The 27,980-nt window shown below is 41.3% G+C and overlaps 1 protein-coding gene across 12 annotated transcripts in view; it reads left to right on the plus strand.

Annotated features, from left to right (window-relative positions):
• Positions 1-577: 577 nt before the first annotated feature.
• LOC149311114 (band 4.1-like protein 2) overlaps positions 578-27,980 on the plus strand; it is a 139,072-nt gene continuing 111,669 nt past the window's right edge. For 11 of the 12 annotated variants that reach the window (XM_089530378.1, XM_089530379.1, XM_089530381.1 and 8 more), the window contains exon 1: positions 578-650. The gene's annotated coding sequence lies outside the window, so the exon portion shown is untranslated. Of the gene's footprint in view, positions 651-8,016; positions 8,112-27,980 lie in introns of those variants that run through there. The other variant, XM_089530377.1, reaches the window with a different exon arrangement.

Raw genomic sequence — 27,980 nt, forward strand, 5'->3', positions numbered from 1 at the left:
GAAGTAAGCCAGTGTGGCGTTGTGTGTTTGTGGGTAACAGTGCTTTGTGTGTTGGGACTATACGATTCTGGAGACCAGGGTCCATGGAAACCCCCGCGTGTGTCCCGAGTCACACTCTCTCATCCTCGGGGGGGGGGGAAGCAGGGGCAACAACAACAACAACACTACTCCTTGTCGTCATTGGGAAGCCCCTTGATAGCAGGGTGGCGCCATGAGTCGGGAGCGGAGCCCCCGTGGCAACAAACGGAGGAACGGGGGCCTCTGGTTTCAACGCCGCGCCTGAGGTAAACGGAGGGGTTCGAAATGGAGGCTGTGATTGACGGGCGCGAGGGCCCAGGACGGGAGCTGAAGGCCGGCCGCGATTGGCCCAGAGGGGAGAGTGGGGCGGGACTAACGGCGGAGGCGGCTTAAGGTTGGTGCGCCTCTGGCCAGGCAGGGAATTTCAATTTCGAATGAGGCTGAGGCTCAGTCAGGGAGGAGGAGGAGGAGGAGGAGGAGGGAAGAAGGGGGCGACGACGCGGCGGCGGCGGCGGCCTCCGAGCGGGGAAGGAAGGGAGGGAGGGAGGGAAGGAGGAAGAGGACCACGACGGCCAGAGGGAAGGAAGGAAGGAAGGAAAGAAGGAAGGAAGGCCGCCGAAGGAGGGAGGGAGGTAAGTTAGAGGAGTGGTTTGGTAAGCGTCTGCACTTGAGGAGTAAACCAGTTTGGTCCCGCTCTAAGTGACGCGGGTCCATGCTCTGGAAGTTCCCAGAATTCCAGAGCATGGCCCCGCCGCGACACTTAGAGCGGGACCAAACCGGATTAATTCCTTTAAAGCACTCCTATGATGAAATCTAAGCCCGTGCTTCTTAGCCACGCTCAAAATGGAGGGCTGTTTTTGGAGTTCCTCCTGGACCTAAGGCTGAAATGGAGGACTTCCATCATTATCATCATCATCGTCGTCGTGTTTATTTGCATCTCTCTTTTCCTCCTCCAAAACTGGGGGACTCAGGGGTCCTCCTGGACAGGAGACTGAAATGGAGGACACTCCTCCAGGACAGAAGGCTGAAATGGAGGACATCATGATATCATCATGATGATGTTTATTTGTATTCCCTCTTTTCCTTCCCAAAACTGGGGCTCAGGACGCCTCACAGTTTAAAAGAAGAGCAGAGTTTGAAAGCACACAAAAGTGATGCGTTAAAATGGAATTAAAGTGTCACAGATTTACATTTCTAGGAGTGCTTTGAGCTTTCGTTTGAGAGTGTCCTCCGTTTTTCTTGACAGTCCTCCATTGTGAGCCTGATTAAGAAACACAAGTTGATATTTATATTAGTGTTCTTAGTTTTTATTTGGCCATGTCCTCCATTTTTCTTTAGGTCCTCCACTCTGAGCCTGTCTAAGAAGCACAGATTTGCGTTTCTGTGAGTGTTTCAAGCTTTTATTGCGAAATGCCCTCCACTTTTCTTGCAAGTCCTACATTCTGAGCCCGACTGAGGAGCGTGGATTTATTCTTTTACATGAGTGATTTCTGCTTCCATTTGGTCCTGCCCTCCATTTTCCCTCCACTTTGGGCACGACTAAGAAGTGTGCATTTACATTTCTGTGAGTGTGTTTAGCTTTTGTTTTCTGTCCAGGAGGAATTCCAAAACGTCCTCCATTTTGAGCATGACTAAGAAGCAGCATGGATTTACATTTCTGGGAGTGTTTTGAGCTTCCATTTGGTCCTGCCCTCCATCTTTCTCAAAGGTGCTACATTTTGAGCCTGATTAAGAAGCATGCGTGTACATTTATATTAGTGTTCTTAGCTTTTATGGAGTTAGGTCCTCCATCTTTTTTCTTGAAGGCCCTCCATTTTGAGCCTGAGCTAAGAAGCATGGGTTTACATTTCTAGGAGTGTTTTGAGCTTCCATTTGATCATGGAAGTTGGCCAGCAGGGCCAGGCTTTAGAGGCAACGTCCCTCTCTGACTCTGCCCCACCTTGGGTTCAAATTTCCCTCGCTGGCACACACCCTCCTTCCCTCTTTCCCTCCCACAGGAGGAAGGTGCTGCCCCAGGAGGCTGACCAGGCCCTAGTTGAGTGCCTCCCAGGGAGGCCGCTTCTGACCCTGGAAGCCTGGCCTTGCTGTGGGTTAAGAGAGGCTGTGACCCACATCAGGGATCCCTGCCCTGGATGATGTTTACTGGGATTGTTAAGGTCACCGTGGTGCTCCATTGAGACACACAGAGAGAAATGGAGTGAAATGAAACGCCACGGTAGAGCAAAAGCAGCTCTTTTTGGTCCAGGTAAAGTCATAGGCCTTTGTCACATGGGGAGAATAGGGGGTTTAAACAGCGATCATCCTGTGAAAATCACGCAGTCACGGTTAACATTTTCACACAGATCACGATTAAAAAGCCATTTTCTTGGGAATAAACGGGCAATAACCAGCAACAAACCATTCACGGGATTTGTTGCTTTTTACTGCCTGTTTATACCCAGGATAATGGCACTTTAATTGCGACATCGTGTGAAAATGTTAATTGCGATTGCATGATTTTCACGGGATAATCGCTGTTTAAACTCCTGATTTTTCCTTCGTGACAAAGTTCATAAAGTGCCTCAGAGGATGGCAAAGGCAAACCCCCTCAGCTGAACTTGCTAAGAAAGCCCCGTGATGGGGTCACCATGGTCCAAAATGTGAAATAACGCAGCTTGAGACTGCTTTAACTGCCCTGGCTCAGTGCCAGAGAATCCTGGGAATTGTAGCTTATTGTGGCAGCAGAGTGCTCTGACAGAGAAGGCTAAATGTCTCACTAAAGTACAGTTCCCAGAATTCCATAGTATTGAGCCATGGCAGTTAGTGGTGTCAAACTGGATTACAGTCGCCTCTCCTAACTTGCGGATCTGAGATCCATGACCTTAAATATCCACAGAGGGGTGACCTCCACTATTTTCAATGGTGCACCTATGGTGCTTCAATATGCACGAGCCTTCATTTTCAGGGTGCAGGTCCAGAACAGATCCCCCACAAAAATGGAGGGCCATTTCTGCTGGTGTATTTTGGACCCACCAGATCCAACGTGGAGAAGAGGCTTGAGTCTTGGCATCTTGGGTTCAATTCCCCACTCAGCCATGAAGCCCACTGGGTGACCTTGGGCAGGTCTCATGCTCTCAGCTTCAGGGGAAAGCAGTGGCAAACCTCTGGACAAATCTTGCCAAGAATGATAGGTTTGCCTTAGGGTTGTCGTAAGTCAGAAATGACTTGAAGGCACGCACAACATCACATGTGAACTAACCTCTGAATAAATTATCTTGTGAATTCTTCATCCTATCTCAAAATGGCATATGAGCGACTTCAAGGCACACAACAACAACAGGGTTGGCATACATCAAAAATGACATGGAGAAAAGCCATAGAGTAGTGAACAAGCTTTCTAATTCTCCAGCTTATTCAGGCGGTAAAGCAAAATAGCAGGGAAGGGAGGAGGGGAAATGATGGGCATGATGGAAAAGCTTAAGATGATGCGCAGCAAGTATTAGGCAGCCTTAAATAGACTAGAACATGTGAAGTGGCAAATGGGTTCCCTCAAAGCTACTGGGCCAAAGAAGCAACAGTGCCTGTCTCTCCACCCAGCATTGGAAAAACACCCTGACTGTCAGAAGGCTCTGCTGCTGCTGCTGCTGCTGCTGTTATTATCCCATCTTTTTTCCAGTATGGGACGTAAGGGATCTTCCGAAGGTTAAAACAGATACAGGTTTAAAATTCAGATCATACAAATAATAATAATAATACAATTATGGTAACAATAGAATTAAAAGCAGTTAAAAGCAAGATGATAGGACAACAACAAGTGGACAGTGCAGCACATTCTGAAGGGCTGCAATCAGCTGTCAAAGGTCTGCTGACACAAACAAACAAAATGCTAGCCAAAAAGATAGCAGAGGGAGCACTAGTCTAGCTTTTCCAGAACCTGGGAACAGCCACTGAGAAGACCCTCTCCCATGTTCCCACCAGAAGTGCTTTGAGGGTGGCAGGACAGAGAGAAAGACTTCCAGAGAAGATCTCAAAACACAGGAAGGCTCATATGAGAGAAGACAGACTTTCAGATAGCCCGAACCCGAGCCATATTGGGTTTTATAGGTCATAAACAGCATTTTGAATTGTGCTGGTAGCCAGGGGAGCTGTTGCAATAAGGGATAAATTTGATATTCTCAAAAAACAAAGACAGAGTAGTAGGTATTTGCATTAATCAGTTACATGATAGTAGCCACTTACTGGTATAAAGGTTGTTTCATGCATTCCTTGCTAGAGCATCAAGCATCTTTACTGTTCATTTGAGATACATGGTACAAGAAGGTGCCTGTTTATATTCTTCAGAACATTGGTCCTTGGGAACTGTCAAATTGGCAGGGAACTGTCAAATTAACAATTTGTAAGTGGCTCTGGGAGCCTTTGTAGCTGAAGAGGGGGGTATAAATACTCTAAATAAATAAACAAATAAATAAAAATGAAGTTAATCATAACCCATCTTACTTGAGAGTATGTGGAAAGAGATCACTTGCAGTTTTATTCTGAAGTTTCTCCTTCAGTTCGATGTCTTGCTGCATTTTAGAAATGAGGGATATAATTAGGTTCCTTTCTCCCCGTCTTCACATTTTGAACCATTCATTACAGGCAAAGAAAATATACATGGGCTTTTGACGGGTTTCATTAAATGGACATGCTTACGATTAGAATACCTCATTGCATGAGTGAGTTGCATAGGACAAAAGCTGTTATAAAAAGCTGTCAAGGCGGGAGATGTTGTTGTGTTTTTCACCTTGTAGTTTGCCTGGTGAACTGGATGTTGTGATTTTCAGAGCAGCTTGCTTTGCTGGGCTTTGACTGGGGAGTGAAATGAGCATTCTAGAAATGGTTGTGCTACTTTCTTGAGGGTAGTGGGGAAGGCTTTATTGTTTTCTTATTCTGACAGCAGTGTTTGAATTATGTTGGGCTGTGAGAGAGGATTGTACTATTTCAAGTGTTTATGTGAATGAAGTGTCCTGATAAGAGGTGGGGCTTTTTGCCTAGCAATGAGTATTTTTTTCCCTATTTCAAGGGTTGGACCTTCTAAGAACTAGTCCCTGCTTCCTCCCATTATGGATGTTAAAGATGCAGATTTTTGGAAATTGTGAAATTGAGGGGGGATAGGCTTTTTTCCTCCTTTATTTGTGTATGGGGAAAATTAAAAGAGTGGGACAATTGAAATGTGTGCAATGTTATTTTCAAAACAAACATACACTGATTTTATTTCCTTAGCAACATAAAATACTTCATAACTTAGCATTTAAAATTGCACTGTTTGGTAAACTCAATTTAAAAATATAAAAACTTTCATTTTATGCAAGTAAAATTGTGAATGCACCCTGAACCATGTACACCTAGCTGTCCTCTGCTTCCTTCTGTCAATCTTGGTTAGAGCTCAGTTCTTACTCAAACTTTCAAATAGTTCCTGAGGTTTTTTTTTTGGGGGGGGGCAGTTTTTGCCTCACATCCTTCTGATCTTCTTATCCTATAGCAAGGCAAAGCAATAAGCTTTTTGTTTCCCGTTTGTGGTATGCTGTCTGTGTCATCTGAGGGGAGAGGTGGAAAGGTTAACAGAGGCCAAGGTAAAAGACAGCAGATGCTAGATACTTGCAATGAGGGTCACCAGAAAAAGACAAGAAGCAGTTCAAAAGGAATGACACCTTTTCTGCTTGAGAAAATTGTACCTCCAACCAACAATAATGTTCCTTCCATTTTTAGTGTTGTATTTGTCTACCATATATTATTTTATTATTATTATATGGAGGTCTGTTGACTGTAATAAAGGCTTTGATTGATTGATATTATTATTATTATATACAGGAATTATCATTCTCTAATTCTGTGTACTATCTTGTATACAAACCTTTGTATTACAGTTGGCCCTCTGTTTGCACAGGGGATCTGTTCCAGACCCACCCACCCCCCGTGAAAACAGAGGTTCGCATGTATTCAAGCCTCATAGACTTGAACAGTGCGCACCCCCTGGCACACGTGCTGGGCGTGTGTGCCACTAGAATGAATGGAGGTCGCCCCTCTGTGCATTATCGAGGCTGTGGATCTGAAATCCCCGGGTTAAGAGGGGCGACTGTATTTTTCTATTTCCCTTCCTCTGGGCTAGGCCTGCACAACATACAGCCCTCAGGCTGCTGGCAGGCAACCAAAGGATTTCAAAAGTGGAACTCACGAATTCGCAGGATTACTACTTGGCCAGTGGTTCTTATCCTTTTATTGGTCCTGGACTCCTTTGAGAATCTGATGAAAGCTGTTGGCCTCGCCCTATTAACATAAGGACAATTGTAAGTTTTCTATTTGGTTATAGTAGTATCTCACGCTGCCTTACAGTTGTTTGGAGTGAGAGAAAAAACTTGATAGCATACTTTGACATAACACCCCCCCCCCCCTTGATAATTTTTAAACTGAAAGGAATGAAATTGGAGAATTGTAGAAGAAAAACATTTTTAACACCTGGTTCATAGATCCTCTAGGCCAGGGTTAATGACAAACAACCCTGTGTTTAGGCTGTTGCACCCAAACTAATGAAGACCTTATGACACCTACACATTTCAGACACAAGCTTTAATTTACACATATCATTTATTCTCTGAAATAAATTATTACAGAAAAGTTTGTGTACTTGGAGATCTTAGAATGTTACATGTATACTCTTAACACACACACACAGAGAGACAGATACCCCACATACACAGATGTACAATAGTTAAAGTTCTGTTTCTAATATGTATAGAACTGAATTCACAAGACAGTCAAGATTTGATAGGGAATTAGCTATGTTTCTCTTCCTACGTACTTTTAGTACAGTCTGCCCTTCCCATATGCGGGCGACCCGTTCCGGATCCCCCGTGTATGGAGAAAAGAGCGTATGCTCAAGCCCCATAGAAAATAATGGGATGTGTGCTCGCGGTAGGGCATGCGGCGTGGGTACGCATGTGCCCCATTACTTCTGCCAGGCTTGCCTTCCGCATAAGCTCAAAGCTGTGGAAGGCAAGCCCACTTATAGGGAGGGCCGACTGTATTACCATATTCTGGTGGCTGTGCAGTATGGCTGAGCTATACCTATCAGAACATGACTTACGTTTCTAAGTAGAGTTAAGTAATTATTTTATGTCCTGTCCATGATGTAGTTGCGAGCAAATTGTTTTTTTCCTCCACCTGCTATTGTTCTTTATTGTGTTTTTTATTTTGTTGATTTTTAATGTTGTAATGGATCCAGAACTGACGAGAAAAACTAGTATTGCATTCTCAACATAAATGGTTAAATGTTGTTTGTGTTGAGATATAGGAAAGAGTGTTACATGTGCTGGCTGCTCAGTTGATGGTCATGATCCATATTAACACATGTTCATGTTGCATGGAGCTACTTTTTTCCACAGGTATACCCTGGAGTATTGCAGATACCTGTGAAACCAGTGTAACAAGAGATCATAGTGGAACAGGAAAAAATAAATGTGTACTTCAGACAAAAGCTTTACAACATCATCACCTTAGATCTCTGAAAAGATATTGTTCTGTACACAGTGCAAAATGTGTTTATGTCAGTGTGTGCTGTACTGATGTATGCTGTGTCAGTATATTTTGTAAAAAGATGGTTTCTAGAATTAGCTTTACTGTATTTTTCTGGTATTTCAATATAAGCGAAATGGGCTAAAATATTCATCTACAAAGGTATACAAATAGGCTGAATCACAAATGCATCATTGTAAACAAATGCATCATTGTTTTATTTTCTACAAATAAAAAATAAGGAGGAATATGCCAATAGGAAATATAGATATGCTCCTGGCACTGAGTCCTTGACACATTTAGGGAACTTAATGAAGGGAGAAGGCAATCTTCCTTTGAACTGTGGTTTGAGGTAGACTGGATCTAGGTGTTTCCAGAGTTGGTGACAATTGATCCTTTTTCTCACTCTCTCTGTGATCTAGGTTATAGAGTCTGGGGATAGAAAGAGCCAGTGATAACCATAAATAACAGTTATGTACCAAGGCTAGCCAGAAATTTTGGACTGCTGTACATCAGTGGAGAACTGTACAACTGCTTATATTGTGTCTTGAAAAGCTCAGCAGGTAATGTTGTTGTTGTATGCCTTCAAGTAGTTCCTGACTTATGTTGACCCTGACATGGAGTTTTCTTGACAAGATTTGTTCAGAGGAGGTTTGCCATTGCTTTCCCCTGAGGCTGACTGAACCCTGGTCTCCAGAGTCATAGTCCAGCACTCAAACCATTGCACCCTGCTGGGTTTTCAACAGGTGATAGGAAGTGTTAAACAGCCAGGGCACATATTTTTATTATAGCTGCCTTAGAGTTAAAGCTACCACAGAAAACATGCAGGGAAGTTCATGTTTGTGGAAGCAAACATCCCTTTTCCTTAGCCTGTTTGGCAGTGGAGTTGAACCAGAGTGATAGGTGTTGTGTACCTAGGAAGGAGAAAGCTATTTTCCTCTGGAGTTGATGTTTGAAATACAGGGGACAACTGTATTTTAAACTGTACTTTAAAAAACTTTTTCTTTTCATTTTTTAGCCTGAGGAAAGTTTGGTGCTTTCCTTCCTAATAGAGTCTATTTCTTTTTCTGTAAATTTTAACTGTTAAAGAGCTGGTAGCTTTTTACCAAAAGCACTTGAAAGAACCCCGACTTTTAGTTCGTTTCTATTAGTTTTTGTATTATCTTTGCTGTTGTGAGACCTGAGAGAAATAAGTCCTATCTCTTGGTATTACATTTTTCACATTTATCTGAAAACCATTTTTAATTAGTTTCTTGGTGCTCTCAGATGAGGCTTTTGTTGTACTGTGATTCCTCTGCCATCGTCACAGAATTTCATGAGGGCCAGATTACTGCAGTGTCTTGCGTTTGTAACTCACCTATCTTTTCCCATCTTTTTTAATTACCACAGAAAATATGTTAAGGAGGAAAAGAGGGAATAGGACTACAGTGTCTTTTGACCAGCAGCAGTAGGGAAACACATCTTGTCTTCACTATATTGTATATTCTTCTGTTGTGCAATAGCATGTGTATAAAGGGAACATCTGTATTTTTCTGAGGCACTCATGAGTCTTTTTTTAAAAGAAAGACTTGACCAATTCTGCTAATATAATTCTTTTGCTTAGGAAAAAACATCTGCAGAAACTAGTAATTTAAAGTCAGCACATTCCAGAACAAACATTCTCATTTCAATGGAGGATGGATTCGTCAGATCTTGGATATAACAGTTTTGGCTGAAAGAAAGAAAGAGTGTTATATTACAGACCAGTCCCCGTCCCCCTCCCCTGCACTTTGCTATTGTTCATTATGTGCTCTTTTCGATGTTAGAGAACAGCACCACCCTAAATTATACGCTTAAAACATATTCATCAGATTTATAGGATCATGGGACACTGTTTTTGAAGGTGTTCATATTTCTAATTCCTGCATATTCAAAGTTTCCATACATAGTCAAATAAATCTGTTTATAGCTGTAAAGTTCACACATACTCCCTATGCGACATGTACAGGGAAGAGGCTAACCTACCCCAAATTCCCCAGCTGTTAATTTTGTTTAAAATAAAGGTTAGGTTAAATGTAGGACATGCTGCATACGTGGCACTGAACTGCTTCTGGAATGTGACCATCATAATGTGACCTAGTGTCTCAGCTTTGAGGCAGTGTCACTGGGTCCCGAATTTTTAGCAGTAACTTTTAAAACTGTTAAATGCTTAATAAATTGCTGTTTTTTATATTTTGGAAACTAGAAAGCAAATGTAATTTTAAGAGAATGTGATGTAGCTTTCTGAAAATAGTCTCATATGAAGAGATTTCAAGGTTGTTGAAGTATTTACAGATATTTTATGTTTGGGAGTTTCATGTTTTTCGCACAAATGGCAATCTAAAAAGCTTTTTATATCATTAATATCAGTATTCAGATTCTCTTATTGTATCTTTACAGCAGACTAAATTTGATAGAATGTATGAAAAATATGATATTTCTAAAAGGTTTCTGTTACTAGTATGTAGTAAATAGCATTTAAAAGACCTTGGTACCTTTCACTGGCGTAGAAAAATTGATTTAGTAAAACTTTCATGGGATAGTTTTTATAGGCGCTTTACAGACTGCCCAAAAAGAGTGGTCTGCCAGCGCCATCATTTGCTGCACTGAGGAGCCCCAGCGGCAAAACCACACAACTCCTCAGTGCAGCAAAAAAGAAGCTGCAAAATGCAGTTTCTTTTTGCGCCGCAGAAATGATGCCGCAAGGCGCCAATGGCGCACTCACAGTGTCATTTCCGCCGCATGACGTCAAAATGGCAGCGCCCGTGTAGAACGGGCGCCACCATTTTGTACACGCTCAGCATGTACTAGGGTTCGGGGCATCCAGAAAGGACACCCCTTTCTAACCCTAGTACGTGCCGAGCACATACTTTCCACCCGTCTGTAACGGGCCATAGTATACTTATGTCCTCCTGTGAATATACATTGTTTTGTGCTCTATTTGTTCTTGATATAACTTATATATAACGTCTATAACTTATATAAAACTCCTATATAACTTGATATAATTCCTATAAACGTTTAGCTTGAAGCAGTTTTGTATATTTAAACTGGATGCCACTTTTTCAATTAAAAAAAGTTTTCAAAGCAAGTTATACAGTAAAAAGATAGCTTAATGAACATGTTTCAATAAAGCTGTTCTTGGTCTCTGTAGTGATGACTTTCATGTACAGTCCTTCCCAATTATTCTCTCACCTTATGCCTGTCTGTAATTCCTCCTTACAGGCACTTTCAACATCAAATTTGGAATGCCCTAGGTAACTAGCATTCTGTAGGGCTGTTCCAGGAAAGAACAACCTGGAACAGCAACTTCCTGGAAGCACCAACATGAAAATTAGATCTGGGACCAAGTCAGTTAAGAATCTCTGGGGCAGGAGGGGAGGAATACTTGTGCCTTATATTTCCTGCTTTGGACAACTTTGTTGGGTAGATAGATTGTGAGTCCTACTCTGAAGGAGTTAGATGCTTTAAATTAAATCTAATGTTAATATTTAGTAAATCACTTCTCTTCCCAGGAGGTGTTTTTATTTATATGTAACACTAATGCAAAGATGTGTTCTTGGTGACAGTTACAATTAGATCTTTGTATAGTTGGGAACATTAAAATCTAGGTCCCTGGGTAATTACTTTTGAAACCTGTTATTTTCCAAGGTGCTTGTGCAGCACAAAGGACCATCTAAATTAGGTTATTCTGTGTGAATCCTTAGTCACTCAGTTTATTTCATGGTTGAACCTACCTCTCCACAGAACAAATTAACATTGTATTTTGTTACATACAAAATGTTAGTTATCATTTCTCAGTTTTGTATATCCTGCTTTGATTCACTGAGGATGTAACCCCCACCCCCTCTGAAGTATGGGCTAAAACATGTCACTGCAGGAAGCAAAGCACTGAGTTTGCAATCCAACCTTTGACTTTTCATGTGCTTTCCAAATTACTACATCACATTTGTCAGCATAGTGTTGAGCGATCTCTAAGCTGTCCTCTTGTTTCCTGTCAATGTTTTGTTTCTTTTACTTACCTAAGTAACACTTTCTTTCAAACACTTGAGAAATATTGCTTATGCATTGTGTTTTTCCTTTCTTAATTAGCATCTATTGAAAATGGTGGAACTGCATGTTTGTGGACAGTGATTATGAATTAATGTGCTTTAAAATATATTGCTTATGGATTAGTATTTGTTTGAACTGGGATAAATAAAATGGAGGGACTTAGATCCAGAGTAACTCCAGTCATGGAACTTTTCTGCTGGAGAATTTGCCCTGTGATTTTTGTTGGTGTCTCTTTTATTCTGCACTGCTCTAAAATGTTGGTTTGGATTTGGGGACCTACTGGAACAGTGTGGGCAGTGGATCTCAGGGTTGCAAAAGGAATTGGCTTTCCCTCCATCCTTTGGGAGCCCTTCTTTGAACAGAAGAGCCCTGTTGTTTGTGGAAGGGATATTCTTGACAGCTATTCCAGAAAGTTTGAAATCTGAGATTTTCTCATAATATATGACAAGGTTTGGTTATATACCCAATAAATATTTAGTTTTGTGCCACCATCAGTAAAGCTCATGCTACCAGCTTCTCTCTTTCAGTTAGTCTCAAAGGGGCTACAAGACCCCTTTCCACTCTGATTCCCCAGACTAAGAAGTCTATGTCTTTGAATTCTGTCAATAAGTGTGTGACTTCCTGATATGGGAGTCCTACTGAACACCCCTAGTCATACTTACTCAAAAACCTATGCCAAGAATTTGTGCTAGTTTTATGTCCACAGTCCAGATTTTGTAGTGCTACCTCTTAATGTGTGATTCCATGGCTAGTTAAGGTTTCTCATTAATATTCCCACAAAACAGCTATGAAGTCTGCTAACCTCCTGAAACTGACAGTAAAGTATTGTGCCAGTTCTGAGTGATTTTATGCAACAGAAAAGAAGTTTCATTGCTAATTGCTGGCAATTATGCTTCTCCCTCCATATTCACTGGGGTTAGGAGCATAGGACCCTCATGAAAATGAAAAAAAAAAACCCCACCAATAAATAAACAGTACTTTTCTAAACTGAGAGAAAGCCTCTCTAGGAATTTCTGGGTTCCCCAACAGAAGTCTGTGGTCAACATCTGCCAGAAATTGACCATAGAATCATGTTGCAGGATGTACAAATACCCAGAGAAGTGTATTCTCTAGGAATCTGTAGATCCTCCAGTGCAACTCTATGGTCAATTTCCAGCAGAATTTCTCTAGAGCACCTAGAGATTCCTAGGGAGAGAGCATATTAATCAAACCCGCAAACAGTCAAAGCTGCAAAAGTCAAAACTGTGAATGTGGAGGGACGAGTGCAATTTTCTGTACAATTAGCCTATTGAAAAACTTTTTTTCATCTTTGGAGTGAAGTTTAGCAGCTGTTATTCAATTTGAAATCTTAGCTCAGCTTATATAGATATAGATATAGATATAGCCATGTGTGTCTATATTATTCTAAAATTTATTTATTTATAGGATTTATATCTTGCCTTTCTCCCAAAATGAGATTCAAGATAGCTATAAAAGCTTTATACATTGACACCCACAGTTTTGATTATTCGCAAATAAAGGCTGGGTGTGTGCGCACTCTTCCTCTTCTTTTCTGGGCTTTTCCTCTAAGGGTAAAAAGTCCAGGAGGGAGAAGCCGGGAAGCGTGTGTGTCCAAACTGTGCCCTTTTCCCAGGTGGATCAGTACCCACCTTGCTAAGGCACCCATCCACCTGGGAAAGAGCCTTGGAGGGAACCATCCCCTCCAAGGCTCTTTCCCGTGCTGCTGGGTGCCTGGGCAAGGCAGGCACCGATCCACTCGGGAAAGAGGAGGCGATGGGTCCATCCCCTCCAAGGCTCTTTCCTGGGCAGATGGGTTCCTGCCTTGCTCAGGCATTGATCCACCTGGGAAAGGAGAAGGGATGGATACTTTATTTATTTATTTGGAGCATTTATACCCCACTCTTCAAAAAAGCTCTCAGAGCAGTTTACAAATTGTTAATTAGACAGTTCTCTGCCCTCAGGCTTACAACTAAAAAGACATGACAAAAAAGGAGAATGGAATGGCAGTGGGGAAGGGGTCAATTCCAGCAGATCTTCTCTCCTCTGAGGCCTGGACCAAGGCAAATGGACTGAAGGGAGGGCCCTTGTTCTTTCTCTGGTTAGGCCTGATGGAGCTGGCCTGCCCTGCCCCTCTCTCTCCCTCAGAGGCCAGATGATGGTGGAGGGCTTTCTTCTTACCATACTTCTTCTTACATCCCTTCTGAGGCTCTGTCTCAGTTGGATGGATGCCTGGGCAAGGCAGATACCCAACTGCCTGGGAAAGGGGCGGGAAGCTAGTTAAAGGGATGAGAGGGGTGGGAAAAAAGAGGAGTGCACATGACTACTCCTCTTCGCCACCCACCCATCTCTGTATCTGGCTTCTGTGGGATAGGGAGTTATTTGCTTTTTTTCCACATTCATGGGGTCTTGCACCTCTAACCCCTGCAGATGTGGAGGGCTGAGTCTAGTACTGTATATACTCATCTATACGTCTAGCAATTTATGCCCAAAAATTGTCCCCAAAATCCCAAGTTGACTTATTTTATGGGTCATTATGGTAATGTGATAGCAGCTCTTTCAGATTTTGCTATGTGGTGTGGAGAGGAGTTTATTTCTCTCTGGAGCAAAGCAGAAGCAATCCTGGGTGATTGATTGATATTGCTGCTTGTTTAAAAGTCCCTCTCCCACTTGCACGTCTGGCTGAAATGAAAGCTAAAAGGACAAAACAAAAAGCCTCAATGAGAGTCTTTCTTGCTATATGCACACATACACACAATGCATGAGTCTCCAAGTTTTACCCTCGACCTATCTACGGGTCATGGCAAAATGTATAATTTTGGCCCCAAAACCTGACCTCGACTTATACATGAGGTCGACTTATAGTTAAGTATATATTGTATATGTCTCTTTAAAATGAATCGAAAACCTTTATCTGCATGTATAAGACCACCACGTGTACACAAATAATCATTTGCTTCTGACAATCATCTTTAAATGTGATTACATGCCAGTTAAAGGGGATGTATCTCCAGCTTCTGAGGCAGTTCTGGAATTGTGTTTAAAGAGTGTGTTCTAGAAGGATGTCTATGAAAATGTGGACATAAAAATTGCCCGATGCAGTTTATGCTAGTTCTACAGTTAAGGGATCAAAAGTCAAATTATTCTGGTATCCTAATAAAAAGCAGCAGCAACTGTCTGATGATAAACTAGGAAAGATAATTTAAGCTACAGTTTAAGACATGTTTAATTGCTTTTGATTGCATTTGATGGTGATCTCATCTTACATGTGGCAGGAAGCTATGCATGTGTGTACAAAGTAAAATTTAAAAATATCTCCCCCACCTCACTCACTCACTCTCTCTCTCTCTCTCTCACACACACACACACACACACACCCTTCTTTATGGAGTTGCAAAGCAATTCAGCATAGCTAGCTTACCAACACAGGTCAGATGCTGAATACATACTACAGTCGTCCCTCCTGATTTGTGGACTTGTAGTCTGCAGTCTCGCCTGTTCACAGATGGCAAGCAAGGAGGGACAAAATGGTGCATATGCTCAAGGCATGCGCACAGCAGCGCATGTGGGAGCACGTCGCCATTGAAACCAATGGTGACTCCAATATTGCCATTTTTCTGGATTCGCAGGAGGATGTCCAGAACGGATCCCCTGTGAATCGGGAGGGACGACTGTATAAAGGTTTTATAATGAAGGCTATCTGAAATATTCTCATGTAGAAGGCAAATTCTGTCTGCTCGCCCCCATATCTTGGATTCTGTCTAACAGGCCTTCAGCTACCTTTACCACTATTCTTTTCATATTTCTTTTGGGAAAGAACTTTACTGTATGGCTGTAAAGTTCAACTATCAACATTCATGGAGGTATTTCTTATGATAGAAGTAATAGGCTAGGAAGGCCCACCCAACTGCATGTTATTAAAAAACTGAACTCTGAGTACAATCCTATAACAAAAGAATGTAAGAAAGAGCATACCTGAATTTCTTTATAGACTATACAGTTATAACTGCTGCTCAGGGCACAGTAAGTGTACTTATACAGTGTGATGTTTCATCATCACAGCTGTGGCCCATATCCTAAGTCACTATAAAATAGCTCTAAAGTATACTGTATGAAATATTTAGGCTGTGCTACATTTGTTTCATTTTTGGGGGCCCGGGATAAATATTAATACTATTTTATGGCTGTTTCCCAGGTTCTCATGCACCCAAATATTTCACTACCAAATAATGAGGTTAATATTTAGTATTATTCCTTATAAATTTGTAAAAACAAAACCTTTTATCATGGCTTTCTGAGTTAGCTTCCAGTAAATTAAAAAGAAAGCAGTACAGGAAGCAAAGTGGATAAAGATAAAACAGTAGTAAAAACAACAGCAATAATCCTACAGTAAACACAGATTATAACTGTAAGCAGAAGCAAACATCAAAGCTTAAAATATACCACAGCCAGTAAGAAAATACTTAAAAGATCCTGTACCCCATTGAAAGTTTGTATAAATAGTAATGCTTTTAACCTGTGCCAAACTGCCATGAGGAAAACTGCTCGTGGAATGGATTGAGGAGTAGTTGCGTACTTGCACCATGACAGAGCACTGTGTTTTTGTTACTAATTTATACAGAGGATAGAAAGACTGAGCTGCACCTCTAACAAAGATCTTAACCACTGGCCAGGTTCTTATGGGAGGAATTGGCTGCTGGATGCTTAGAGGATTTTACTTGAACAGTCTGGAGGTGATCCAGTGGGAGAATGCAAATCTTCTGGAGACCTGCTCTGCATCCTGCTCCTCGCTTGCACAAAAGTGTCCCAATGTGGCAAAAATGGAAAAATATTAAGTTAGTCTAAAAGAGAGGATCTCGATACTAGAAAGAAGTTAAGAAAAGTTAATGGGAGAAGAAGAAAGCACAATTTGTGATTAGCAGATGCACCTGTAATATATAAGTGCATATTTTCAGTAGTAAAAAACAGTCACAATAATCTGTCATGCATCTGATTTATAAATTCACAGGATTTTATAAAATGTTAAATTTTTCAGCATGAAAAACCAGCTTCAGTGAAGATTCTTTTTTACAAAGTCTTTTTACACCCAGCCAGCCTCATGTTCCCTTTTCATGCTATCTCTGGAAGCTTTTTAGCAGCACCAGCACTGAGGGGGTGGTGAAGGAGAGCTGGAGAGCAGAGACTATTGGTGTTTGGTTGCAACAGCATGTTTTCGGTAAATAATGTAATAGAGCTTGAAGTGGAAAAGAATGATATCATACTCCAGCCCAGCAGTTCCTAACCTGTGCTCTGTGGAGCCCTTAGGTTGGGAATGCCAATTCAACGGTAGCTGTGCTTACTTGTCTACAACAGGCAAAGTAAGTAGGAGCAAACTCCAGAATCCTTAAGCCAATTTAGCATGAGCAGCAAAACAAGAGAGAGAGAGAGATCTCTGGATTCTTTTTGGACTAAGCCTTCAGGTCGTTTCTGGATGATCCAAATTGTTTTTGTTTACTTCTGCAAGACTTACCTGACTTGGTTGCTTAATTTCACATGTGTATATCATTAGCTTTCAATACAAAGTTTGTTGAAATACCTTGAAATGTAGGGACCTGTCCATATACTATCCATGTTATTTCTGCCTCTGCTGCCAATTTTTTTTGTTAAAGAACTAATGCCCAGGAGCACATTAATTTGAAGCATACCTGTAAATCAGCAGTGGAAATTAGCACCTGTCACCTGCAGATCCTTTTGTTAACAACAAACTGCATGTTACATACTTGTATATTTTAGACAAGATCTTTAACACTGGCTTTATCCATATGGTCTGAAACACTTTGACACTTGAAGAGATTTTCAGTACTTTAGTAGTTGCCATGCTCTAGATAAAGTGAATTAAAAATACGAATTTATACATCTGTTTTAAATGCTGCTGTTTTGGTAGCAATGGTAGTAAACATGAAAGATATGGTGAAATCATAAGTCTTTTGCCAGAACCAGATTAAATGCTATTCTTTCATGCATTAAGTAGCCTATTAATTGAAAAAGTGTTAGTGTTCTTGTGTTGATTTCTGTCTTCACACAGAGGGCAAGGAATTACTAGCAGTCATTGTCTTCTAGATAGAAAGTCTGCCTGTCTTTCAGTAGCTGAAAAGAAAGCTCTGAAATCAAGATGGTATTTAGAAACATAACTTCTCAATGGTTATTTCTATGTTTGTTACTCATGTGAATTTATCTGGTCATGTGGCTTTTGTCAGAATACCAGTAGTTTCTAAACTTAAATTGAAGAACAAGTCTAAGTTTCCATGGTTCCTCATTAGTCATGAGGTCTTACTCCAAAATCAGCAGTAGGAAGAAAAGTGCCCTGTCACTGGATTGTTACTTAATTTGCTCAACATACACTGTAGAAAGGTGACTCTGTTACTTCATCAATAAATCAATATCAGTCTGATATTGTTGGCCTTGAACAAATACTGTTGAGCATATGGTGTAGCACTGTCTACCATCTTTCCATATCCTTATTGGCCAGTATCAAATACTCATTTTTTGGGGAGGGGGAGTAAATTGCTAGAGCACACAGTGGCAAACTTAACTCTCAAGAATTCTGGAATGAAAATGATTTGGATTCATATCAGCCTGACTTGGAATCATAAATGGGCTTAATTGTTCTAATAGATGCTCTTTACCAGAAGCTAGATAGGATAGGTTTAAGCAGGTGGACAGTGTTTGATTTTTGTTTCTCATTTTCAACATGTACATAAAAATATTTGGAGAAATATCCAGGGATTGATGATGGGTTTTGTCAGTGTGCTGATGGTAGGCAGCTTGATCTCTAGAGTCTCTTATGTTCTGAGAAGGGAGTAAAAGTTCTCAGTCTATGCTTACATTCAGTAATGAACTGGGTAATGATGAACAAACTTAAATTTAATTCAGACAAGAGAGGTGCTATTGGTCAATATGTTTACTACTACTATTTATTTGTATCCTGCTTCTTCAAAAAGATTGAAGCGGCGAACAATAAAATATCCATAAAATACAATAAGCATACAATAAATTTCTTATTGTCCATTGTATCCCAAATCCTCTCAATCTTCCCACCCACAATAAAATACAATTAAATTATTAACAGTTGTTAAAACAATCAGTAAAAGCAGGGTTGAGGCAGCAGGCATTTGCTAAATTACTAGTTACTAGTCCAGAGAAAGGATGTCAGTCTGTTTTTAATTGCTATGTAGAGAGCAGCTTTATTTTGCCCTGTCTGTATGGGGCCTTCGTCTCTAAGGTGCTTCAGGATCTGTCTGCATACTGATTCTACAGACTAACATGGCTATAGCTTTGCATTTTAATTGCTATGGTTACTACACTTTCTTTAAAATATAAGGTTCATAGTTAGGTTTTTCTTGGCAAGATTTATTAGGGTAGTAGGACATCAGCTGCTACCTTGGCTGTTGGTACTCAGTTTCAGCTGATGTGCAGCGGTGACCATTCTTGGTACAAACCCAGCCATGGTCCTACATACATTAATTACACCTCAATGGGGTTATTACAGTCAGCCCTTGCCTTACATGGGGGATCCGTCCCAGACCCCCCTCCCCGCGTAAGGCAAATTCCGCCTATGCTCAAGCCCCATTAGAAACAATGGGGCTTGTGTGCAGTGGTGCGCGGGGTGCCATGGGCGCATGCGCCCATTCGTTTGAATGGGACGCGCCACCCTGCGCGCTCCCCGTGGCTTGAGCACATCAAGACTGCGTAAAGCACGCCCACGTATAACACGGGCACACTGTATAATGCCTCTACATGGAGGAGCCCCTGTGGAAAGCTTAGAAATGTCTAAGTTGTGCATGCTAAATTTTTTGGTAGGGAACAAAGTGCAGTGGCTGTGTGATTCCTTTATTATATGAGCTACACTTATTGCCAAATTGTTTCTGAGTATAATTCTCGATGGCAGCGGTCCATCGTTATTCCATTTCCCCCTCCAGGTGCTCTGTTTTTCAGTCTGCTGGGTGTGAGTATGTGTATTTGAGGGGTGTGTGTAGAAGAGACAGGACCAGGATTCCATTGGTGTACTGCTTGCCTTGCTGCTCGACAGTTTCCTTCCAGAAGTGGCTGAGCTTTTCTCAGTGGTGGTGTTGGAGCCCCCCTGGCTTTTGTGCTGGTCATCCATATAGACATAGGCATCCAAGAGACCACTCCGTTGAGAATGGTGTGGAGAAAAGATGGATTAGCCTAGCAACAGCGGCAGCCGATCACGAGCCAGCTGCCCTCAGCCAATGAGATGCTGGCAGGGAAAGAGTAAAAGTTCCGTTGTGGCAGTTAAGAACTTCAGATAGGGTTCTGTTGAGTCCAGTGAGTGGACGAAGTTTTATGAGTTCCAGAGGGGAACTGGGATTTAAGTCCAGTGTGAGGGACTTACAACCTGATAGATATTCCGAGTTAGGGAGATATCTTAAAGAAATAACCTGTGGGTTATATTTTGCCCAAGTGGAATTTGGGGATCTGTAGTTTTGTGAGACATTTAGCCTTCTCTGTCAGAGAGCTCAGGTGCCACAATGAATTACAAGTCCCAGGATTCCATAAGATGGAGCTATGATAATTAAAGCGATGTCAAACTGCATTAATTCTGCAGTGCGGCAGCATCCCAGGATAGTGGGGTAGCTCCGGTTCCAGTGAATGTAACCTTGGCTCCTGCTCTTTCTGTCTTATCCAGTAGACTCCAAAGTAAGATATCATCTTAAAGGCTCAAGTATTTGGGTGAAATGAATGCAAGTGCCAGTTGTCTGTCAAGAGGAAAGAGATCTTCCTCATCTCTATATATGGAGTATTGCTCCCAGTAGTAGCACATGGAGGAAGCAACCCCAGCAGACCTTAAAGTTCTGATTGGGAAAGGTGGGGCAGGATGTTTTCTCAATCAGTGCCATCCCAAGCTGTTTAGTACTTTGAAAATAATCACCATTACCTTCCATTCAGGCCAGAATAATATTGGCAGCCAGTTATTAAAAGCTGATATACTGTAATAGGTTACCATAGGAGTTAGGCTGCAAGTTTCATATAACATAAATTGCATAGCAGTAATCTAGACAACAAATAACCAGTGCTTGAACTACTGTGGTAAATTAATATTTATCCAGGGATCGTTGTGACTGGTTGGTCTGTTGAATCTGTCCTATAGCATTCTGAGATATCATGGCCATTTGAGCCTCTAGTGGCAAACATTAATCCTGGAGCACTCTCAAACTATGCACCCTTCCCTTTAGGGGAAAGCAGGCCCATTCAGAATAGGCCACATACCCAGTTCCTGGACCTGAGAAGCACTGGTTTAAATTAGAGCTAACATCTTCTCAGGATTCAGCTCGAGTTTATTGGTCTTCATCCACTCCTTCACTTTCTCAACACTGGTCAGCATCTACACCTGACTTTGAGGACAAGGAGAAGGAGAGCTGGATACTACCCCAAGAATACTAAGAGACTGAATAGAATATGCTGAATATCAGTTTTCCCTGATGGCAAAGGCAATTTCTTTTGAGATTTTTTAAATTTAAGTCATGTTGAATAGGATAGTCTGCCTTACATGATTTTTTCCATTTCCTCCTGCATTTTTCACAGTGATTCTGTTCTTTCTGGTTTACTATTGGAAAATGGCTCTCTTATAGGCTAATTTTACTTATACCACTGTTAATTATGAAAGATGACCTTCCTAAACCCAGTGCTGTGAGATTGTCACTAATTATTTAAAGAGTACATAAGTAGAATATTTCCTTGTATTCAAGCTAGAATACACATAGAATACTATTAGCACTAAACGCACACTTCCTTGTTTGAGTTTGCAAGCTTAACAAGAGCAGTTTTCTCCTGGTGTGATAGGGCATTTTTCACACGCATAGTAATCTTTTGCTTTGTAGGAAAGAGTTCAAAAAACAGAGTTGTCTCTTTGACCCATGTGGATGCTCTGGCTGCTGGAATGAAGTGAGTTGGAACTAAATTCTACTTGTCCACTGGGCATGCCTTTCTCCAGCAAAGTCGGGGCTTGGGTGGGGCCAGTCTTGTTCATTAACAGTACAGAGACTAGATTTTCACCAGCTGGCTGCATCGCTTTTAATGACAGGGGATTTCATGGGACTAGTGTGATATGAATAACATAAATTATATCTGTGTAAGTATGTGATTTCTTTTATGGCTGTTATAGACTTTAAATTGTTTAAATTCTGTGTATAATATTCAAGGTTGCTTTAGGATTTCTGTAAAGTTAAATAACTTGTAAGATGAAAACAGGTGAAAATGGGTCTCATTATCACATATAGATTATTAAATATTCAGTACCAGATTTGAATTGTTCATATTAGTAGAAAGTATATATCCTCATTATAATTATGACAGACATAATTGTTGAATCAAATATACTGTAAAATACCCACTATGTTTAGTCCAGCAAAAATGGATGTTATGTCTTTTTAGAAAGAAACTGTCTACTTCAAGTCATTGTTGGCAATGCAGTACATATAATAATTCGTTGTGGCATATAATGTGGGCAGGTTCAGTGGTTACCCCTTTTTTATTACATGTGTTGCAAAGTATTAATTGTATTTAAAAAAACCTTTCACATTTATGGATGGACATGTTCTTTTAAATTACAATTGTGATTAGAATATAACTAAGGGTTGTTGTTGGATTCTGTCTACTTTTACTATTCTATGAAGACTCACATTGCAAAGTTGGATTAAAATGTTTTACTGCTTTGGCTTTGTACAGTATTAATACATAAGAGAGACTGGTTTCAAGAAAGGGGATTTTTGGAAATGTCGGTTTATATTAATGTATATGCCCAGTTCTTGTTCACATCCAATGTATTTTACTTCCCCTCTTTCACCACCCTTTACTATTTTAATTTAGTAGCAGAATACAAGTCTGTATGAGAGCAAGAGAGATGGAATCAGTTTGAAAAATACCGTTAGAAAAGCATTTTTTCTTTTATATCTGGAAGTTGCTTCTAAGTTACGAAGGTCCTAAGGCTCCATGGGTTTTCTTGGCAAATTTGTTCAGAGAATGTTTGCTTTTGCGTTCCTCTGAGGCTGAGAGAATGTGACTTGCTCACAGTCACCCAGTGGATTTCCATGGCTGAGTGGGAAAGTGAGCTCTGATCTCCAGAATCATAATCGAGTGCTCAAACTGCTGCACCACAGTTGATCTCTTTTGAAGAGCAGAATGCACCAATTTAAGTTCTTATTTTTCAGAGTCATCAAAGAATGAAACAAAACACATTTGTTTCATTCACAAAAATACATGTATGTTATTCTTTTGTATCCCATCTCTTGCCATTTTGAGGCTGTATCAGTAATATATACAGTAGAATGTCTTAAAAGATTTTCTGCTCACAAATTGGCATGCTGTTTCTAGGGAATATTACTGCATCTACTCATGTATAAGTCAAAAAAGGGACCTCCCAAAAAACCTGGTCCAACTTATTCACAGGTCAATTTAAATACTGTACTTTGAACTCTTATAAAAAAAAGCATCCACTCACTTCTTTGAATAGAGTGGTGAAAGAGCTTAGTCCATCCTGGGAGCACCTAAAAGAATCACCAACCTCCTTGACTCTGCTGCAGCGCTGCTGCTTCTGACCTTTTTGAAAGGTCACACAGCCACCATTTACTAAAACTCCCTATTCATTCGTCCAGCCTTTAGGGTGAGCGCAGTTGTACCTGCCAGAATTTTGTGAGTTCTTTGGTATCATTTTTCTTTGCTTCATCCTTTACATACGTTATTTACACGCTGTAACTTTTGCCCTCAAATTACCCACAGGTCATATTAAAACCCATAATTTTGGTCCTAAACTTGCCCTCGACTTATATATGAGGTTCAATCATAGAGTTGGAAGAGACTCCATGGGCCATCCAATCCAACCCCCTGCCATGCAGGAATATACAAAGCAGTCCTGATAGATGACCCTCCAGCCTCTGTTTCCTCCAAAAAAGAAGACACCCCCATTCTCCGAGGCAGCATGTTCCACTGTCACACAACTCTTATTGTCAGAAAGTTCCTCCTAATAATTCAAGTGGAATCTCTTTCCCTGTTGCTTGAATCCATTGCTCCATGTCCTAATCTTTGGAGTGCCGGAAAACAAGCTCGCTCCCTCCTCAACATAACATTCCTTCATATATTTTAACATGACTAACATGTCACCTTTTAACCTTCACTTCTCCAGGCAAAACATACCCAGCTCTCTAAGAGCCTATGCAAACCGCCCCAAGGGGCAGCTTGCAGCCGCCTCCAGCTGAGCGGGATCGAGGCCGCAGCAACCACACACTGTAGCCCTGATCTGGCCTTTGCAGGGTGCAAAAAGGAGCCACAAAAAGCAGCTCCTTTTTGTGCCCTGGAAAGAGCGCAATAGCCACACCGCCATGGCTTTAAGGCACTCCTTTGGCACTGCATCATGTAAACGCAGTGCCAGGGGAACGCCATGACACTGCGTGCCATGTGGAGCTGCATGTGGCATCGCACCACCATGAGGGCAGAGTCAGGGTGTGCATCATATGAATGCCACACTTGACTCTGCCCCCAGGCCAGCCTTAATGGCCAGTCTGCACAGCCCCAAAGTCTCTACTCCAGACCCCTCACCATTTTGGTCAACCTCCTCTAGACATGCTCCAGCTTGTCCCCATTCTTGAATTGTGGTGAACAGAACTGGGCACAATATTCCAGGTGAGGCCTGACCAAAGCAGAATAGAGTGGCACTATTACTTTCCTTGATCTAAGCACTATACACCTTTTGATGCAGCCTAGAATTGTATTGGGTTTCTTCGTTGCCGCATCACATCATGCATTTCAGTTTTACAGCACAAGCTGTAGCTATGCATTTCAATTTTACTCCCCAAGTGTAGTATCCTACATTTCTCCCTGCTAAAATGTAGGATACTTCACTTGGGCAGTAAAAAGGTCTTATAGTCAAGTTTATACGGTAGACTCCAGGATAATTAGAAGTGATAATAGTCCTCGGGTCCTTTGAATGAGGAATTAATAAATTGGCACTATGGAGTGTAAACTTAATCTTCACATTAAAGTTCTTAATACTTGAGACTATGATTGTGAGGAGATTACTTGTAAATAAAATCAGTTGAAATTCTTGGATCTTACTTTCAAGCATGTTGGTTGAGCAGAAGGATATGAATTTCACAACCACTAAATGGACAGTAGACATTTTTGTTCCTATTTTTTAACCCCCATTTTTTTGCTTTGTGAATTTTGAAAAATTGACACTTGGCTGTTAATTCCTATATCCCATGCTGTAGTTTCTTAATTCAACTGGGCAGAGTCCAAGTAGGTGATGTATATGGAATTAAGGCAAGGGTGGGGAAATTATGATCCAAGGGCAGCAAATGGCCTCCAGCACTCTGAAAAGAATTTGTAGCGGGGGGGGGGGGGTGGGGGACGGGACCCCAAAACCTTCCAACAACTAGCAGTTGGCCACTCCTTGCCCACTCCTGGAGTAAGTGTAAGAGCACTGTTCTTTTAGCTAGACCACCCATTCAAGAGTTCTGTGCACCACCTTGCATTAATGAAGTAGCAAGCCTCGGCATTTGAATAGAAAAGCTGCTTGCTCTTTTGCAAGAAGGAATTTAATTGCAGAATAAACACTGAAAGAAGTTCTGCCTGCTTGAGCAATGCCTTTACTCTACAATGAGTATAATTTGAGAACAAACCCACTGGTGCCACTTCTGTGGATGCTTTTGAAAAACAGTAAAACAAATTTGGCACTTAGTTATTCCTTCCTATTTCAAAACAGATGTTTATAGTAAAATGTGGCTTGACTAATGGCAGTTAAATAGTGACATAGCATATTTCAATAATGAAATCTCTGCTTTAAACCATGCAATTATGTTAAGATTAAGCAAGCATTTTTAAATGATTTATAGAATTTGGTATATTCTTGACATCTGTCTTAATAAATAAGGAATATACTTCAGCTTATATGCCATTCTGAAATATTACTCAGAATTCAAATATGGTGTTCAATAGATCATTATAATATCTTTATTCTGGAATAAAGGAACTGTACATACTCATTTTCCTGATGATTTTGCCTAGAACTGTGTACAGTGGTGCCCCGGGTTACGAAATTAATTCGTTCCGGGGCGCCGTTCGTAACCCGAAAAGCCTTCGTAAGCCGGATCGCCATAGGCGCTAATGGGGAAAAGCCGCGTTTCGTGCGAAAAAGCCGAAAAAAGCACCAAAATTTTTTTTCGTAACCCGAATAAACATTCGTAACCCGGAACAATTATTTCCTATGGGATTTTTTCGTATCCCGGAAATTTCGTAACCTGGGTATTTCGTATCCCGGGGTACCACTGTACTTATCTTTCACTTAGGTGTTTGAGTTTAGCATGACCTCTAAAGAATCAACTTCCATTAAGAAAATCACAAATTTAAATGCCATCTTTGTTGAATTAAATGAGCATTGGACTTTGATTTTACTGAAATCAATTACAGATTTATATTTGGCACGTATTCAGATCTTTTTATCTAGTAGCTTGGAATAAAATAATTGTGATCTTATATGCAAAGGGATCGTGTAGCACCTCTGGGGCTAACTGAGAGAAAGACATTTGTAACATAAGCTTGCAGACTCGATCTGCTTCATCAGATGCGTCAGATGAAGGCTGTATGTCTGCTATGGCGAACCCATGGCACATGTGCCACAGGTGGCACGCAAAGCCCCCTCTGTGGGCACATGAGGCCGCCAGTTAGAGGAGGGAAGTAGAGGAGGCAAGAAGAGGATGAAGAAAAGGAGGCAGTGGCAGCAGTCCCATTCTGCCTTCCCACCTGCCAGTGATCGCTGGGAGGGAGGGAGGAGAAAGAGGAAGAGGAAGCAGTGGTGACAACGCAATGCCTCCAGCCATCCATCTGCTGCTGGTGAGAGCTGGGAGGGAGGAGGAAGAGGAAACAGCGACAGTGGCAGAAGTCTCATGCCGCCAGTCGCCCACCACTGGTGGGAGCCAGGAGGAAGAAGAGGCGGGAGGAAGAGAAAATGGTGGCAATGTGGCATTTCATCGGGGGGGGGGGTTGCTATTGCTAGCCTGAGACTGATAAGAGTATACCTGGGTAATGACCCTAAGGTGAAACTATCATGGATTTTTCTCAGCAAGTTTCATCAGAGGGGGTTTGCAGTTGCTAGCCTGACGCTGAGAAAGTGTGCCTTGGGTGAGTGTGTGTGCGCGTGCCTTCAAGTTGTTCCTGGTGGCCCTCTGGTGAAACTATCTTGGAGTTTTCTTGGCAAACTTCTTTAGAGGGGGATTTCCATTGTCATCTTCTGAGGCTGAGAGAGCGTGATTTCTGTGTGTGGTGTCTTCAAGTCTTTTCCGACTTAGGGCGACCCTAATGTGGCATGTTCTTTCAGGGGGGTTGCTATTGTTAGCCTGAGGCTGAGACAGTGTGCCTTGGGATCTCCCCTGGAAGTCCTCCACCCCCCACCCCGGAGGTCCTGCGCCCCTGGAAGTCCCCACTGCCACTGTGTTTGGGCACTTGGTGCTTTCTGCTATCTGAAAGATTATCTCCAAAGTATTTGAAAGCGCTACAAAATGCCAAGTGAGCTTCCTTCAGTGTAAATAGGTGAGAAGCTATTTATATCCTATCTATGGGCATATGGCTAGACACTATGGGAGTGAAATGCTGGACTAGATAGATCTGCATCCTGATCCAGCAGGGCTCCTCTTACTGATTTATGGAGGACATATGGATAATACAAGTAGTGTTATTTCGTTTTCTGTGCTATAAGTCCCATTATACAAAATATGTTACATATCACTGTGCAAGCAACTAAATGGAAGTGCAGGCAAGGAAACATGGAATGCAGTGACATCACAGCACATGTTTTGTATTACTAAATGTTACCCAGTTGAAAGGCAAAATGAAATACCAGGGCTGTTATTGGCCTCAGTTATATGACTTCATATGAATTTTTTTAAAAGTAAAAAAATACACTGCAGATTTAGGGAGGCAAAATAGGCAAAGTAATACTCATTGCTGGCTAAATGGGACAGTATTCTACACAACATACTAGTTTCATTTCAGTTGGGTGCTGGAATAGTGAGAGAAATCTCTTTTTTTCTTTAATAAAAGCTGTTTGTTTGTTCTCATGAAGGGAAAGGGAAAAGGAAAGCATTTTTGAAGGAAGCATTAAACAGACGAAAAAGTATTGTGGATCCTCCTGGTGACAGCCTTCCACTTCAAACTCTTAACCGTATTAGTATATTGGTAAATGAAAATACTGTAATTTCATATTCTCAAGGAAACTCAACAATACATTGACTCAGAAAAGTTAATGTCTAGAAAAAATGCCAAATAACTTTATTAGTGTTATGCCAACAGTGAAAGAGTGGTGACTGTGATGCATT

The sequence above is a fragment of the Sceloporus occidentalis genome, unplaced genomic scaffold (assembly GCF_023333645.1).
Source record: "Sceloporus occidentalis isolate IW3139 unplaced genomic scaffold, rSceOcc1.0.p SCAF_6, whole genome shotgun sequence".
In the NCBI taxonomy this organism is placed as follows: domain Eukaryota; kingdom Metazoa; phylum Chordata; class Lepidosauria; order Squamata; family Phrynosomatidae; genus Sceloporus; species Sceloporus occidentalis.